Source organism: Apodemus sylvaticus, chromosome 22 (assembly GCF_947179515.1).
Source record: "Apodemus sylvaticus chromosome 22, mApoSyl1.1, whole genome shotgun sequence".
Taxonomy (NCBI): domain Eukaryota; kingdom Metazoa; phylum Chordata; class Mammalia; order Rodentia; family Muridae; genus Apodemus; species Apodemus sylvaticus.
In genome coordinates this window covers 28,503,451-28,519,292 of record NC_067493.1, presented here as the reverse complement: position 1 = coordinate 28,519,292, position 15,842 = coordinate 28,503,451, and the positions used below count along the sequence as shown (strand labels likewise).

At 37.8% G+C, this 15,842-nt stretch overlaps 1 pseudogene; it reads left to right on the top strand.

Moving 5' to 3' along the window:
* The window catches only part of LOC127672473 (vomeronasal type-2 receptor 116-like), a 34,033-nt pseudogene extending 23,571 nt beyond the window's left edge, over positions 1 to 10,462 (top strand).
* Positions 10,463 to 15,842: the final 5,380 nt, after the last annotated feature.

Below are 15,842 nucleotides of genomic sequence, written 5' to 3'. Positions count from 1 at the left end.
GAATTAGATTAGCAGAAAGACTATTTAGATTGTGTTTTGTCATTGAATATCTTGGTTTCTATATCTACACTGATCAAGGTTTTGGGGGTACAGTATTCTGGGCTGGAATTTCTGATCTTTCTCCAGGAATTTCTGACTTTTGGATTCTCTGTTGAGTAGTCAGGTGTAACACAGATGACCAACATTTATTTCTTACATGGTAATTTCCCATGCAATTTTTAAAATTCTTTATTTCTTTGGGTACTCGGTGTTTCAATTATTATGGGGCAGGTAGACTTTCTTTGCTGGTCCGATAGATATGATGTCTGTAAGCTTCATGAACTTTTTACACGCATCTCGTTTTTTCTTTATTGATCATTTTCTTCTATGATTTTACAGAAGATATTTTACACCCTATGAATTGAGACAGTTCACTCTCTTTTATTTGTATTATTTTTAGGTTTCATTTATTCACAGTGTACCAAATTTCCTGGATGTTTGAGTTAAAAACATTTACGTTTGTCATTTGCTATGACTGATGCATTAATTTCTTCTGTGGTATCTTTTACCTCTCCTGCAATTCTCTATTCTGTCTCACCCATTTTGTTGGCAATGCTTGCATCTCTAGTTCTTGTTCTCTTTCCTAATTTTTCTATCTCCAGTGTTGCCTCTATTTTTGTTTTATTTATTGCTCCCATTTTTCTTAGACCATTTTATTCATTTCGTTCACAAATTTGATTATATTTTCCTTTGTTTCTTTAGTGTTATATTTGTTACTTTTTAAAGGACTTCTTCCTCTAAGATTGCGTTTTCATTAGTTGATTTATGTCCTCTTTAAAGGCCCCCATCATCTTTATAAGATGATATTTAAGGTCTTAATATTATTTTCAGGCATATTAAGATATCCAGGACTTCATTTAAAAGAAGAGCTACTTGAAGATGGTGCATTTTGCATTAGCTTCTATTGTTTATGTTCTTCCACTTACCTTTAGCCATGAGGTTGTCTCACGTGTTGGCTGGCCTGGAATTAGAAATCCTCTGAAACTCATTGTTCTAGATTGTTGCAAAGATCACAAAAGATAGACAGGTCTTTGGTATAGGATGTGGGGTACACACATTTGATTGCAGGTGGAGGATGGACTGGAAGGTGGATTGCCCTGTGTATTTCAGGATTGAGATGGCCTACTTTGGGGGTGGGGAGGGCATTGCAATGTTCATGTTAGAGTGGTGTTTCAATGATTACAAGTAGGATGTGGACTTGTAGGATGATGAAGCTCTGATAGGATGGTATAGGATACACAGATGCTAAACTGACTGAGGTCCTAGCAGGATGTGGGATGCAGCTCAGGAATCTTACCTGGATGTTCTGCTTTAGACGTGCCCTCCCAGGAGGCAGGCAGAGCTATGGGGTAGGGATCAGGTGCCAATTCTCAATTTCAGATATATAAAAGAGATTATAAATTCCTAAATATTTTCTGGTCTACAAAATATACTTACTTAAATCTCTATAATATATTGACATGTTTTATATACCACACATGTTTCTGGTAAGTATGACCTGGTAGGTATCATGGATGAAAAGAATCCATAATCATTTAGAAAATACAGAAAGAAAATACATGGAAAACTGATGTAAAAGATTGCCTTGAGCTTGAGACAGTGGCTTGAAAACACATATCAAAAGAATACTCCATAACAAAAAAGACTAAAACATGGACTGTTTTTTCAATGTTAAATGTACCTCTGCTTTCTACAAACTCCTAAACATATCACAAAGGAATCTCGTCGACTTGTCAAGAACCAAATAAGACTCATTTAGTATTGACGTTCTAAGAATAAAGACACAAGAAATGCAATGAATATCATGAAAATAGGCAATTGCAGGGAGACCTGTGCCACATCTGACAGGGAGAGGACACCACTTCCTGATGCTCTCTAGAGAACCGACAGGAGCAGTGTATTCTGCTCCCTCTACCCCTCCTTCCTCCCCCATTGCCACCCCTTGCCCTTGGAGGTGGGAGACCTGCACCACATCTGGCATGGAGAGGACACCGCTTCCTGATGGTCTCAAGAGAACCAACAGTAGCTGGGTATTAGAGAACCTACAGGAGCAGGGCATTCGAGAATTGGCAGGAGCCGGCATTTGACCCTTGCCAAGTCTGCTACAGGGGAGATACCATTGCCTGATACTTCCTGGAGAATCAGCTGTTTGCAGGGCATTGGACAGAAAGAGAATCCCAGGAATACAGAAACACAGGTTGGCAAGATAGAGAACATAGTGTCAGCAAGACCATCTAACACAAGAAATAACGAGATGGCCAAAGGCAAATGCAAGATCATTACCACTAGAAACCAATGCAACATGGCACCATCAGAACCCAGGTCTCCCACAACAGCAAATCCTGCATACTCTATCACATCAGAAAAGCAAAAACCAGATTTGAAATCACATCTCATATCACTGATGGAGGACTTCAAGAAGGACATAAATAACTCCCTTAAAGAAATACAAGAGAATATGGGTCAACAGGTAGAAGCACAAAAATCCCTTAAAGAAGACAAGAGAATATGGATCAAAAGGTAGAAACCCTTAAAGAGGAAATACAAAACTCTCTTTAAAAAATACGGGATAGGGTTGTTAGGTTTTCTAGAGTCTAACTTCTTGAGTTCTTTATATATATTGGATATTAGCCCTCTATCTGATGTAGGATTGGTGAAGATCCTTTCCCAATTTGTTGGTTGCCTATTTGTCCTCTTGATGGTGTCCTTTGCCTTACAGAAACTCTGTAATTTTATGAGGTCCCATTTGTCAATTCTTGATCTTAGAAAACTGGAATACCCAAAACATAATCCACACATCAAATGAGGTACAAGAAGAAAGGAAAAGTGGTCCCCTGTTCTGGAAAGACTCAGTGAAGCAGTATTTGGCAAAACCACAATGGGGAAGTGGGAAGGGGTGTGTGGGAGGACAGGGGGAGAGAAGGGGGCTTGCGGGACTTTCTGGGAGTGGGGGGCTAGAAAAGGGGAAATCATTTGAAATGTAAATTTAAAAAATGCTATAACACGGAAAAAAATACAGGATAATATGGGTCAACAGGTTGAAACCCTTAAAGAGGCAATATAAAAATCCAATAGGGAATTATGGGAGAACATGGGTAAACGTGCAAAACCCCATAAAGAGGAATCACAAAAATCCCTAAAAGAAACACAGGAGAACATGGATCAACAGGTAGAACCCCTAAAAGATGTAACACAAAAATTCCTTAAAGAATTTCAGGAAAAAGCAAACAAGTGAAGGAAATGAACAAAACTATCGAGGATCTAAACCTGGAAATAGAATCAACAAAGAAATCACAAAGTGAGACATCTCTGAAAATAGAAAACCTTAGAAAGAATTCAGGAATCATAGATGCAAGCATCAACAACAGAATACAAGAGATAGAAGAAAGAATCTCAGATGCTGAAGATTCCATAGAAATCATTGACTCAACAGTCAAAGAAAATGCAAAATGCAAAAACTTGTAACCCAAAACATCCAAGAACTCCAGGACACAATGAAAAGACCAAACCTAAGGATTATAGGAATAGAAGAAAGTGAGGATTTACATCTTAAAGGCCCAATAAATATCTTCAATGGAATTATAGAAAAAAACTCCTCTAACCTAAAGAAAGAGATGCCCATGAACATACAGGAAGCCTACAGAACTCTAAATGGATTGGAGCAGAGCAGAAACTCCTCCCATCACATAATAATCAAAACACCAAATTCACTAAACAAAGGAATAATATTGAAAGCAGTGAGAGAAAAAGGTCAAGTAATATATAAAGGCAGACCTATCAGAATTATACCAGACTTCTTACCAGAGACTATGAATGCCAGAAGAGCCTGGGCAGATGTCATACAGACCCTAAGAGAAAATAAATGTCAGCCCAGACTACTATACCCAGCAAAACTTTCAGTTACAATAGATGGTGAAAACAAGACATTCCATGACAAAAGCAAATTTACACAGTATCTTTCCACAAATCCAGCTCTGCAAAGGATAATGGGTGGAAAATACCAACACAAGACAGCGAACCATACTGTAGAAAAAAATCAATAAGGTAATCTTTCATCAAACCCAATAGAAGATAGCTACACAACCAGAATGTCAACTTTAACTAAGAAGATAACAGTAAGAAACAATCACTTTTCCTTAATATCTCTTAATATCAATGGTCTCAATTCCCCAATAAAAAGACATAGACTAATGGACTGGATATGTAAACAGGACCCAACATTTTGCTACAGACAAGAAACCCACCTCAGTGACAAAGTCAGGCACTATTTAAGAGTCAAAGGATGGAAAACAATTTTCCAAGCAAATGGTCCCAAGAAACAAGCTGGAGTGGCCATTCTTATATAGGATAAAACTGATGTTCAACCAAAAGTTGTCAAAAAAGATAAGGAGGGACACTTCATACTGGTCAAAGGAAAAGTCTACCAAGATGAACTCTCAATTCTGAATCTATGTTCCAAATGCAAGGGGACCCACATTGATAAAAGAAACTTTAATAGAGCTCAAAGCACACATTGCACCCCACACAATAAGAGTGGGAGACTTCAACACCCCACTGTTGGGGTGGACAAGTCATGGAACCAGAAATTAAACAGAGGTACAGTGAAACTAACTGAAGTTATGGACCAATTGAATCTAACAGATATTTATAGAACATTCTACCATAAAGCAAGAGAATATGCCTTCTTCTCAGTACCTCATGGTACCTTCTCCAAAACTGATCATATAACTGGTCACAAAACAGGCCTCAACAGATATAGAAATATTGAAATTATCCCAAGTATCTTATCATAATACCACGGCCTAAGGCTGGTCTTAAGCTCAAACAAAAGCAATGGAAAACACACATACACATGGACTTTGGACAATGCTCTTCTGAATGATAGCTTGGTCAAAGAAGAATAAAGAAAGAAATTAAAGACTTTTTAGAATTCAATGAAAATGAAGACACATCATACCAAAATGTATGGGACACAATGAAAGCAGTGCCAAGAGGAAAACTCATAGCTCTGTGTGCCTCCAAAAAGAGAATGGAGAGAGCTAACAGTTTGACAGTGCACTTGAAGGCTCTAAAAGAAAAGGAAGCAAATACCCCCAAGAGGAGTAGACAGCAGGAAATAATCAAACTTAGAGCCGAAATCAACCAAGCAGAAACAAAAAGAGCTATACAAAGAATCAACAAAGCAAGGAGCTGGTTCTTTGAAAAAATCAACAAGATAGATAAACACTCAGAAAGACTAACCAGGGGGCACAAAAACAGTATCCAAATTAATAAAATCAGAAATAAAAAGGGAGACATAACAATGGAAACTGTGGGAATTCAAAAAATCATCAGATCCTACTACAAGAGCTTATACTCAACAAAGTTTGAAAACCTGGATGAAATGGAAAACTTTCTAGATACATACCAGGTGCCAATGTTAAAATAGGATCAGATAAACCATCTAAATCGTCCCATAGGCCATGAGGAAATAGAAGCAGTCATTAATAGTCTCCCATCAAAAAAAACCCAGAAACAGATGGGTTTGGCTGGGAATTCTATCAGATGTTCAAAGAAGAGTTAATACGGATACTCTTCAAACTTTTCCATGAAATAGAAACTCAAGGAACACTACCCAGCTCATTCTATGAAGCCACAATCATGCTTATACCTAAACTAAACAAAGATCAAACAAGGAAGGAGAACTTCAGACCAATCTCCCTCATGACCATTGATGCAAAATTACTGGACAAAATCCTGGCCAATCGAATCCAAGAATACATCAGAACTATAATTCACCATGATCAGGTAGGCTTCATCCCAGGGATGCAGGGATGGTTCAACATACAAAAATCTGTCAATGTACTTCACTACATAAACAAACTAAAGGAAAAAAACCACATGGTCATTTCCTTAGATGCTGAAAAGGCTTTTGACAAAATTCAGCATCCATTCATGATAAAAGTCTTGGAGAGATCGGGAATCCAAGGCCCATACCTAAACATAGTCAAAGAAATATACTGCAAACCGGTAGCCAACATCAAACTAAATGGAGAGAAACTTGAGGCAATCCCACTAAAATCGGGGACCAGACAAGGCTGCCCACTCTCTCCCTATCTATTCAATATAGTACTTGAAGTCCTAGGCAGAGCAATCAGGCAGCAAAAAGAGTTCAAAGGAATACAAATGGGAAAGGGAGAAGTCAAACTATCACTATTTGAAAATGATATGATACTATACTTAAGCAACCCCAAGACTTCTACCAAAGAACTCCTAAAGTTGATAAACAACTTCAGCAAAGTGGCTGGATATAAAATTAACTCAAGCAAATCACTAGCCTTCCTCTACTCAAAGGATAAACAAGAGGAGAAAGAAATTAGGGAAATGATACCCTTCACAATAGTCCCAAGTAATATTTCATACCTAGGTGTGACCTTGACAAAACAAGTGAAGGGTCTATATGATAAGAACATTAAGCCTCTGAAGAAAGAAATCGATGCAAGTCTCAGAAGATGGTAAGATCTCCCCCTGCTCATGGATTGGCAGGATCAATACAGTAAAAATGGCCATCTTGACAAAAGCAATTTACAGATTCAATGCAATCCCCATCAAAATTCCAAATCAATTCTTCAGAGATCTAGAAAGAGAAATTCTCAAATTCATCTGGAATAAGAAAAAACCCAGGATAGCAAAAACTATTCTCCACAACAAAAGATATTCTGGGGGAAATCACCATCTCTGGCCTCAAGCTCTACTACAGAGCAATAGTGATAAAATACTGTTTGGTATTGGTATGCAGACAGGCAGGAAGATCAATGGAATAGAATTGAAGATCCAGAAAAAAACCCACACATGTACGGTCACTTGATATTTTACAAAGGAGCTAAAAAAAAATCCAGTGGAAAAAAGACAGCATTTTTAACAAATGGTGCTGGATCAACTGGAGGTCTGCATGCAGAAAAATGCAAATCGACCCATTCTTATCTCCTTGTACAAGCTCAAGTCCAATTGGATCGAAGATCTACACATAAAATCAGACACACTGAATCTAATAGAGGAGAAAGTGGGGACAAATCTTGAACACATGAGCACAGGGGAAAAGTTTCTGAACAGAACACCAATGGCTTAAGCTCTAAGAACAAGAATCAACAAATGGGACCTCATAAAACTGCAAAGATTCTGTAAGGCAAAGGACATAGTCAATAGGACAAAACAGCAACCAACAAATTGGGAAAAGATCTTTACTAACCCTACATCCGATAGAGGGCTAATATCCAACCTAAACAAAGAACTCAAGGAGTTAGTCTCCAGAGAATTAAATAACCCTATTAAAAATGGGGTACACATCAAAATCATAACTCAATTCTTCATAGAGTTAGAAAGAGCAATTCTCAAATTCATCTGGAATAACAAAAAACCCAGGACTGCTAAAACTATTCTCAACAACAAAAGAAATTCTGGGGGAATCAGTATCCCTGTCCTCAAGCAATACTACCGAGCAATAGTGTTAAAAACTGCATGGTATTGGTACAGTGACAGGCAGGCTGATCAATGGAACAGGATTGAAAATCCAGAAATGGGTGGGTGGGAGAACAGGGGCAGGGAAGGGGGCTTATGTGACTTTCAGGGAGGGGGGCAGAAGGGGGAAATCATTTGAAATGTAAATAAAAATATATTAAATAAAAAATGGGGAGCAGAGCTAAACAGGGAATTCTCAACTGAGGAAACTCAAATGGCTCTAAAGCACCTAAATAAATGTTCAGCATCCTTAGTTATCAGGGAAATGCAAATCAAAACAACACTGAGATTCTACCTTACACCAGTCAGAATGGCTAAGTTGGAAAACTCAGGTGATAGCAGATGCGGGAGAGGATGTGGGGAAAGAGGAACACTTCTCCATTGTTGTTGGGATTTCAAGCTAGTAAAACCACTCTGGAAATCAGTTTGGCAATTCCTCGGAAAATTAGACATAGTACTACCTGTGGACTCAGCTATGCCACTCCTGAGCATATACCCAGAAAGTGTTCCTACATGTAATAAGGACACATGCTCCACTATGTTCATAGCTGCCTTATTTATAATAGCCCGAAGCTGGAAAGAACCCAGATGTCCCTCAACAGAGGAATGGATACAGAAACTGTGGTATATATACACAATGGAGTACTATTCAGCTATTAAAAACAATGAATTCATGAAATTCTTAGGCAAATGGATTGAACTAGAAAGTGTCATCCTGAGCGAGGTAACCCAGTCACAAAAGAACGCACATGGTATTCAGTCACTAATAAGCAGATGCTAGTTCAAAAGCTCAAAGTAAAACAAGTTACAATTCACCCAGCACATGAAGTTCAAGGACGACTTAAGTGAGGGTGCTATGGTTCCTCTGAGAAAGGGAACAAAATGCTCACAGAAGCAACAAAGGAGGCAATGTGTGGAGCAGAGTCTGAAGTAAAGGCCACCCAGTGAGTGCCCTACCTGGGAATTCATCCTATAAATAGTCAGCAAACCACAACACTACAACGTGAAGCATGTACCAAAAGGAGCATGCCACGGCTGTCTCCAGAGGGGCCCTGCCAGAGCTTTACAAATTCAGAGGCAGAAACTAGCAACCAACTATTGGACTGAGCTTGGGGTCCCCAATGGAGGATCTGGAGTGTGATCCAGAGGAGTTGAAGGTGTATATAGCCCCATGGGAAGAAAAATGATTTCAGACACCCAGACACCCCAAGACTCCAAGGGACTAAAACATCAACCAAGGGGTATAAATGGTTCCAGCCAAAAATGTGGCAGAAGAATGCCCAGGTAAAGGCTCAATAGAGGCTACAACGAAGGGAAACAGATGGGGGGAGTTGGGGGGAAGCGGGAATGTGTCGGGTAGAGGGTCATATACATGGAAGCAGGGGGTGGGAGGAAGGCTAGGGAATCATTGGGGAGGGAAGCTTTTGGGAGGGGGGAAATTGAGAAAGGTTTTACCATTGGCATTGTAAATGAAGACGATACTCAATAAAAAAAGTAAAAAAAAAAAAAAGAAAGATAATAGGCAACTGTGGGAGCAATAACTAAGAACAACAGTAATTTAACAGTAATTTGAAAATATATTCTCCTCCTTGTCTTGAACTCACATACACAGTGTATACTTGAAGTTTTTCAAAAAGAGCATATCCTAGGACCATGAACTTTTATAGAAATTTAAATTTTTCATGAATTTAAAAATGTATGACTATATACATAAGGAAAATTATCACTTAAATACAAGAATGTTTATGTACATGTATGATGAAAATAAACCCCTTCCTTGAAGTCCGTTTAAAGACAATGTAAAGAATATATTTGTAATTATTGATTAGAAAATATTTTGGCATTTATACTATTGAGCACTAATTTTCTTGACTCTGAAATAACAAAGAATGAGATGAACTTACATCACAGGCCAGAAATGTGAAGATAAAACTGACTTGGGATAACAATTGCTGCCTAACCTTAGATTCATGAGCATTTTCATTCTTAAACAGATGTGGATAACTGTGTAAAATGTCCAGAGAGTCACTATGCAAACAGACAGCAGAACCACTGTCTCCAGAAAGCTGAGACATTTCTGGGTTATGAAGACCCCTTGGGGATGGTGCTCACATGCTTGTCTCTGAGCTTCACTGTCATCACAGCTGGTGTCCTTGGAGTTTTTGTAAAGTATCATAACACTCCCATTGTCAAGGCCAATAATCGGGCTCTAACTTATATCTTGCTCATCACTCTGATCTGCTGCTTTCTCTGTCCCTTGCTCTTCATTGGATATCCCAACACAGCCACATGTATCCTACAGCAGAGCATATATGAAGGTCTGTTCACAGTGGCACTCTCCACAGTCTTGGCTAAAACTCTTACTGTGGTTCTTGCCTTCAAGATCACACTTCCAGGGATAGTGCTGAGATGGTTTATGTTGTCAAGGGCCCCTAACTTCACCATTTCCATTTGTATCCTCATCCATGTTGTGCTCTGTGGAATTTGGCTGAGCACTTCTTCTCCCTTTGTAGATTCAGGTCCACACTCTGAACATGGACACATCATCATTGTGTGCAACAAGGCCTCAGTTATTGCCTTCTACTGTGTCCTGGGATACCTCTGCTGCTTAGCACTTGGGAGTTACATTATGGCCTACTTCTCCATGAATCTGCCTGACACATACAATGAAGCCAGGTTCTTGACATTTAGAATGTTGGTATTCTTCAGTGTCTGGGTCACATTCTTCCCTGTCTACCATAGCACCAATGGAAAGGTCATGGTGGCCATGGAAATCTCCATTTTGGCTTCCAGTGTAGGGCTGCTGAGCTGCATCTTTGCCCCCAAGTGCTACATTATTTTGTTCAGAGCAGATAGGAACTCACTTCACTGCATCACGGACAAAATACATTCTAGTGGAAATTTCATCTTACAGACTAGGTTATAAATTCTTAATTACATAGAAATCTTCAAACATATTCACCAACATATTCATGTATCTGTTGTCATTGACAGATCAAATAAATACATTGTGCTTTCATTTCAATTGTGCTTTTTTTCTGAAGAAAAATACCTTGTAAACATGGATGAAATATTTTGCAAACTAATTGCACAGTGAGGTGCATACTATAGGAGAATAAATATAAATTTAAAATTTTATAAATAAAACAAATTTGATAGCCAACAACTAGGATTCCATTTCTGGTGGCTAGCTGTATTCAGTTCATCAGAACCTGTATTCCTGTCTCTACTAGGTTGTAATTACATTGGATATTTTGCAATTGCACATGTAAAGATTTTTTGTTTTGGAACTCTCTATTTTGGATCCATTATATTAGTATATTCAATTACATACATATCAAAAAATTGACATTTTCTCATTTCTTTTCTAAATGCTCCATTTTACTCACATGGGCCATGAACTATTTTCCATCTACATAACATAACTTTTCTATATAGTACTTTTAATATCTTTAACAGTTACAGGTACTTTCTTGCAAATTTTCCAACAATTTTAAACTCACCAGGTTTGACCCAGGATTAATGAATTATCTATTTATTTTTATAAGTTCTTTGAGATTGCTGTACGGTGGATTTAAAGACTTTAACAGCTTTCATCAACTGACTCTAAGATTATACCCATTGAACACTCTTCTATATTTTTCAAAAATCTAGTAAAATGAGTCTTCTCAACATTTCCCTAGAAATATTCTTTCTCTGGAACCTAGATGCAATGCTATAATAATCAATCTTGAAGAAACTTGTCTGCATCTTCTGCCAAACTGATTTCCAGAGTGGTTTTACCAGCTTGCAATTCCACCAGCAATGGAGGAATGTTCCTCTTTCTACACATCCTCTCCAGCAATTGCTGTTCCCTGAGTCTTTGATCTTGGCCACTCTTTTGGGTGTGAGGTAGAATCTCAGGGTTGTTTTGATTTGCACTTCCCTGATGATTAAGGATGTTGAACATTTCTTTAGGTGTTTCACATATATCTTGTATTCCTCAGTTGAGAATTCTTTATTCAGCTCTGAACAGCATTTTAATAGGGTTACTTGGTTCTCTGGAGTCTAACTTATTCAGTTCTTTGTGCATACTGGATATTAGTCCTCCATCAGATATAGGATTGGTAAAGATCTTTTCCCAATGTTTTGGCTGCTGTTTTGTCCTATGGACAATGTCCTTTGCCTAACAGAAGCTTTGCAATTTTATGAAGACCCATTTGTCAATTCTTGATGATAGAGCATAAGCCATCGGGGTTCTACTCAGGAAATTTTCCCCTGTACCCTGGTGTTCAGTGTATCTGGTTTTATGTGTAGGTCTTAGTTATACATGGAATTGAGTTTGTACAAAGAGATAGGAATGGGTAAATTTACATTTTTTAAAATGCTGACCACCAGTTGAACCAGCACCATTTCTTAAAAATGCTGGCATTTTCCCACTGGATGGTTATTAGCTCTTTTATCAAATATCAAGTGATCATTGGTGTGTGGATTCATTGCTGGGTCTTCAATTCTATTCCTTTGATTTTCCTGACTATCTGAGTAATAATACCATACAGTTTTTGTCCCTATTGCTTTGTAATATAGCTTGAGGTCAGGGATGGTGATTCCCCCAGAAGTTCTTTTATTGTTGAGAATAGTTTTCACTCTCCTGTGTTTTGTATTATTCCAAATGAATTAGCAAATTGCATTTTCTAACACTCTAAACAATTGATTTGGAATTTTGATGGGTATTGCATTGAATCTCTAGATTGCTTTCAGCAAGATGTTCATTATTACTGTATTAATCCTACCATTCCAAGAGCATGGGTGTTCTTTCCATTTACTGAGTTCTTTGATTTCTTTCTTCAGAGACTTGAAGTTCTTCTCATACATATCTGTTACTTGCTTGGTTAAAGTGACACCAAGTTATATAATATTATTTATGAATATTGCAAAGTGTATCTTTTCCCTGATATCCTTTTCAGCTTGTTTATTCTTTGAGTACAGGAAGGCTGCTGATTTCTTTGAGGTAATTTTTTATCCAGCCGCTTTGCTGAAGTTTTTATCAGTTTTACAAGTTCTCTGGTGGAATTTTTTGGGATCACCTAATTATATAATATCTTCTGCAAATAGTGATATTTTGACTTCTTTCCAATTTGTATCCCTTTGACCTCCTTTTGTTGTTTAATTGCTCTAGCTAAAACATCAAGTACTATATTGAATAAATATGGAGACAGAGGGGAACCTTCTCTAGTTCCTGATTTTAAAGGGATTGCTACAATTTTCTCTGCATTCAGTTCAATGTTGGCTACTGGTTTGCTATATATTGCCCTTAGTATTCTTAGGTGTGGGCCTTGAATTCCTAACCTTTCCACACTTTTAACCTAAAGGTATGCTGAATTTTGTGAAATGTTTTTCAGCATCTAAAGAAATACTCATGTGGTTTTTCTATTTCAGTTTGTTTATGTAGTGGATTACATTGAGGGATTCTTTTTATTGAACCATCCCAGCATCCTGAAGATGAAACCTACTTGATCATAATGAATGATCTTTTTGATGTGTTCTTGGATTTGGTCAGCAAGAATTGTATTGAGTTGTTTAGCCTCAATGTTTATAAGGGAAATTGGTCTTAAGCTCTTTCTTTGTTTGGTCATTGTCCAGTTCAGATATAGGCATAATTGTGGCTTTGTAGAACTAATTAGGTAGTGTTCCTTCTTTTTCTATGTTGCAGAATACTTGAAAGGGTATTGGTATTGGATCTTCTTTGCGGGTCTGATACAATTCTGCACTAAACCCATCTGGTCCTGGGCTTTTTTTTTTTTTTTTTTTTTGATTGGGAGACTGTTTATGACTGCTTCTATTGCTTTACCTGATATTGGACTGTTTAGATTATTTATCTGATCCTGTTTTAACTTTGGCAGCTGAAAAGTGTCTAGAAAATTGTCCATTTCATTCATATTTTCTAGTTTTGTTTAGTATAAGCTTTCGTATAGGGATCTGATGGTTTTTTTTTTTTTAATTTGCTGAGATTATGTTGTTATGTCTCCCTTTACATTTTCTGATTTTATTAATTTGGATACAGTTTTCCATGCCCTCTGGTTTATGCCCTTTGGATACAGATTTTGGGCCATCTATCATGTTGATTTTCTCAAAGAAACAATTCCTAATTTTGTTGATTCTTTGTATAGTTATTTTGATTTCTACTTGGTTGTTTTCAGCCCTGAGCTTGAATATTACCTGGTTGTCTATTCCTTATGAGTATATTTGCTTCTTTTTTTTCTAGAGCTTCCAAATGTGCTATTAAGCTGCTAGTGTACGATCTCTCCAATTTCTTTATGCATGCATTCAGAGCTATATGTTGTCCTCTTAGCCTCATATTTACGGTATCTCATAAGTGTGAATATTTTATGTCTTCTTTTTTAAAAAAATTCTAAAATGTCCTTAATTTCTTTCTTTATCTATTGGCTGAAAAAATTTATCATTGAGTAGAGAGTTGTTGAGCGTCCATGTGTTTGTTGGATTTTTGTTGATTTGCTGTAATTTAACACCAGCCATAGTCCCTGTGGTTTAATGGAATACATGGGATTAATTATATCTTATTGTGACTGTTGAAGTCTATTTTGACGGAATTTCTTTTCTGGCCCAGTGTATCTGCAGTTATGTGTGCATCTTGCATTTTCATTGGCATCTGTTTCCTTAGGTAAGGGAAGTTTTCTTCTATAATTTCATTGAAAATATTTACTGGCCCTTTAAGTAGGGAATTTTGCTCTCTTCTATACCTATTATCCTTAGGTTTGGTCTTCTCATTGTCCTGGATTTCCTGGATGTTTTGGGATATATCATTTTCCATTTTGTATTTTCTTTGACTGTTTTGTCAATGTTTTCTATGGTATCTTCTATACCTGAGATGCTCTCTTCTGTCTCTTGTATTCTCTTGGTGATTCTTGCATCTATGACTCCTGACTAATTTCCTTGTTTTTCTAACTCCAGTGTTGTCTCCCTTTGTGAGTTCTTTATTATTTCTATTTCCATCTTTAGATTTTAGATGGTTTTGTTCATTTCCTTCACAAGTTTGATTGTGTGTTCCTATAATTCTTTAAGGGATTTTTGTGCTTCATCTTTGCAGGCTTCTACATATTTACCTGTGTTCTCCTGTATTTTTAAGGGAGTTACTTATGTTCTTTGTAAAGTCATCTATCATCATCAAAGAAGTAATTTTTATCTGAATCTTGCTTTTCCAGTGTGATGCTTTATCTAAGACTTGCTATGATGGGAGAATTGGGTTCTGATGATGCTAGGTTACCTTGTTTTCTGTTGTTTATGTTCTTACACTTGCCTCCTGCCTTCTGATTATTTCTAGTGTTACCTGTCCTCCATATACCTTACTGGCTCCTATCCTTCCTGTGATCCTAATTATGCTAGAACTCCACAGAGTTCAGCTGCTGCTGTGGTTCTGTGATTCTGGGTTCAAGGGATTCTGAGATCCTGGGTGTGTCAGAGACCATGGGAGTGAAGCTGCCTCTGGAGCCCTGAGTTCCTTGTGTGATAAATCTCCTGGGATCCTAGGGTCCTGAGTGTGTTAGAGAACTAAGGAGAGGAGCTTCCTCTGGGTGTTATAGGACTGCCTGCAGAGTTTTCACCCAAGGTAAACCAGCCCAGTCCCAGGCACCAACTTCTGTCGTATTCATTCTTCTTATATAAAGAAATGCCATGATGGCCAGGCAGTGGTAGTACACACCTTTAATCCAAGCACTTTGGAGACAGAGGCAAGCACATTTCTGTGTTCAGGGCTAGCCTGATCTATAGAGTGAGTTTCAGGATGCTCAGGGCTATACAGAGAAACCCAGTCTTCATGGTATGCACTCACTGATAAGTGGATATTAGCCTAGAAACTTTGCATACCCAAGACATAATCCACAAATTAAATGATGTCCAAAAAGAATGGAGGAGTGGCCCCTGGTTCTGGAAAGACTCAGTGCAAGAGTATACGGGAATTCCAGAACAGGGAAGTGGGAAGGGGTAGATGGAGGAACAGGGGGAGGAAAGAGGGCTTATGGGACTTGGGGGGAGTGGGGACCCAGAAAAGAGGAAATCACTTGAAATGTAAATAAAAAATATATCAATAAAAAATAATAATAATAAAAGAAAGAATGGGAAAGAAAAGAAATTTCATGATGGTTCGTTTTGGTTTTCTTGGTTGATTTCAGCAATGAGTTTGATTATTTACATCTGTCTACTGCCCTTGGGTGTATTTTCCTCTTTTTGTTCTAGAGCTTTTAGGTGTGCTGTCAAGCTACTAGTGTATGCTGTCTCCAGTTTCTTTGTGGAGGCACTTAGTGCTATGA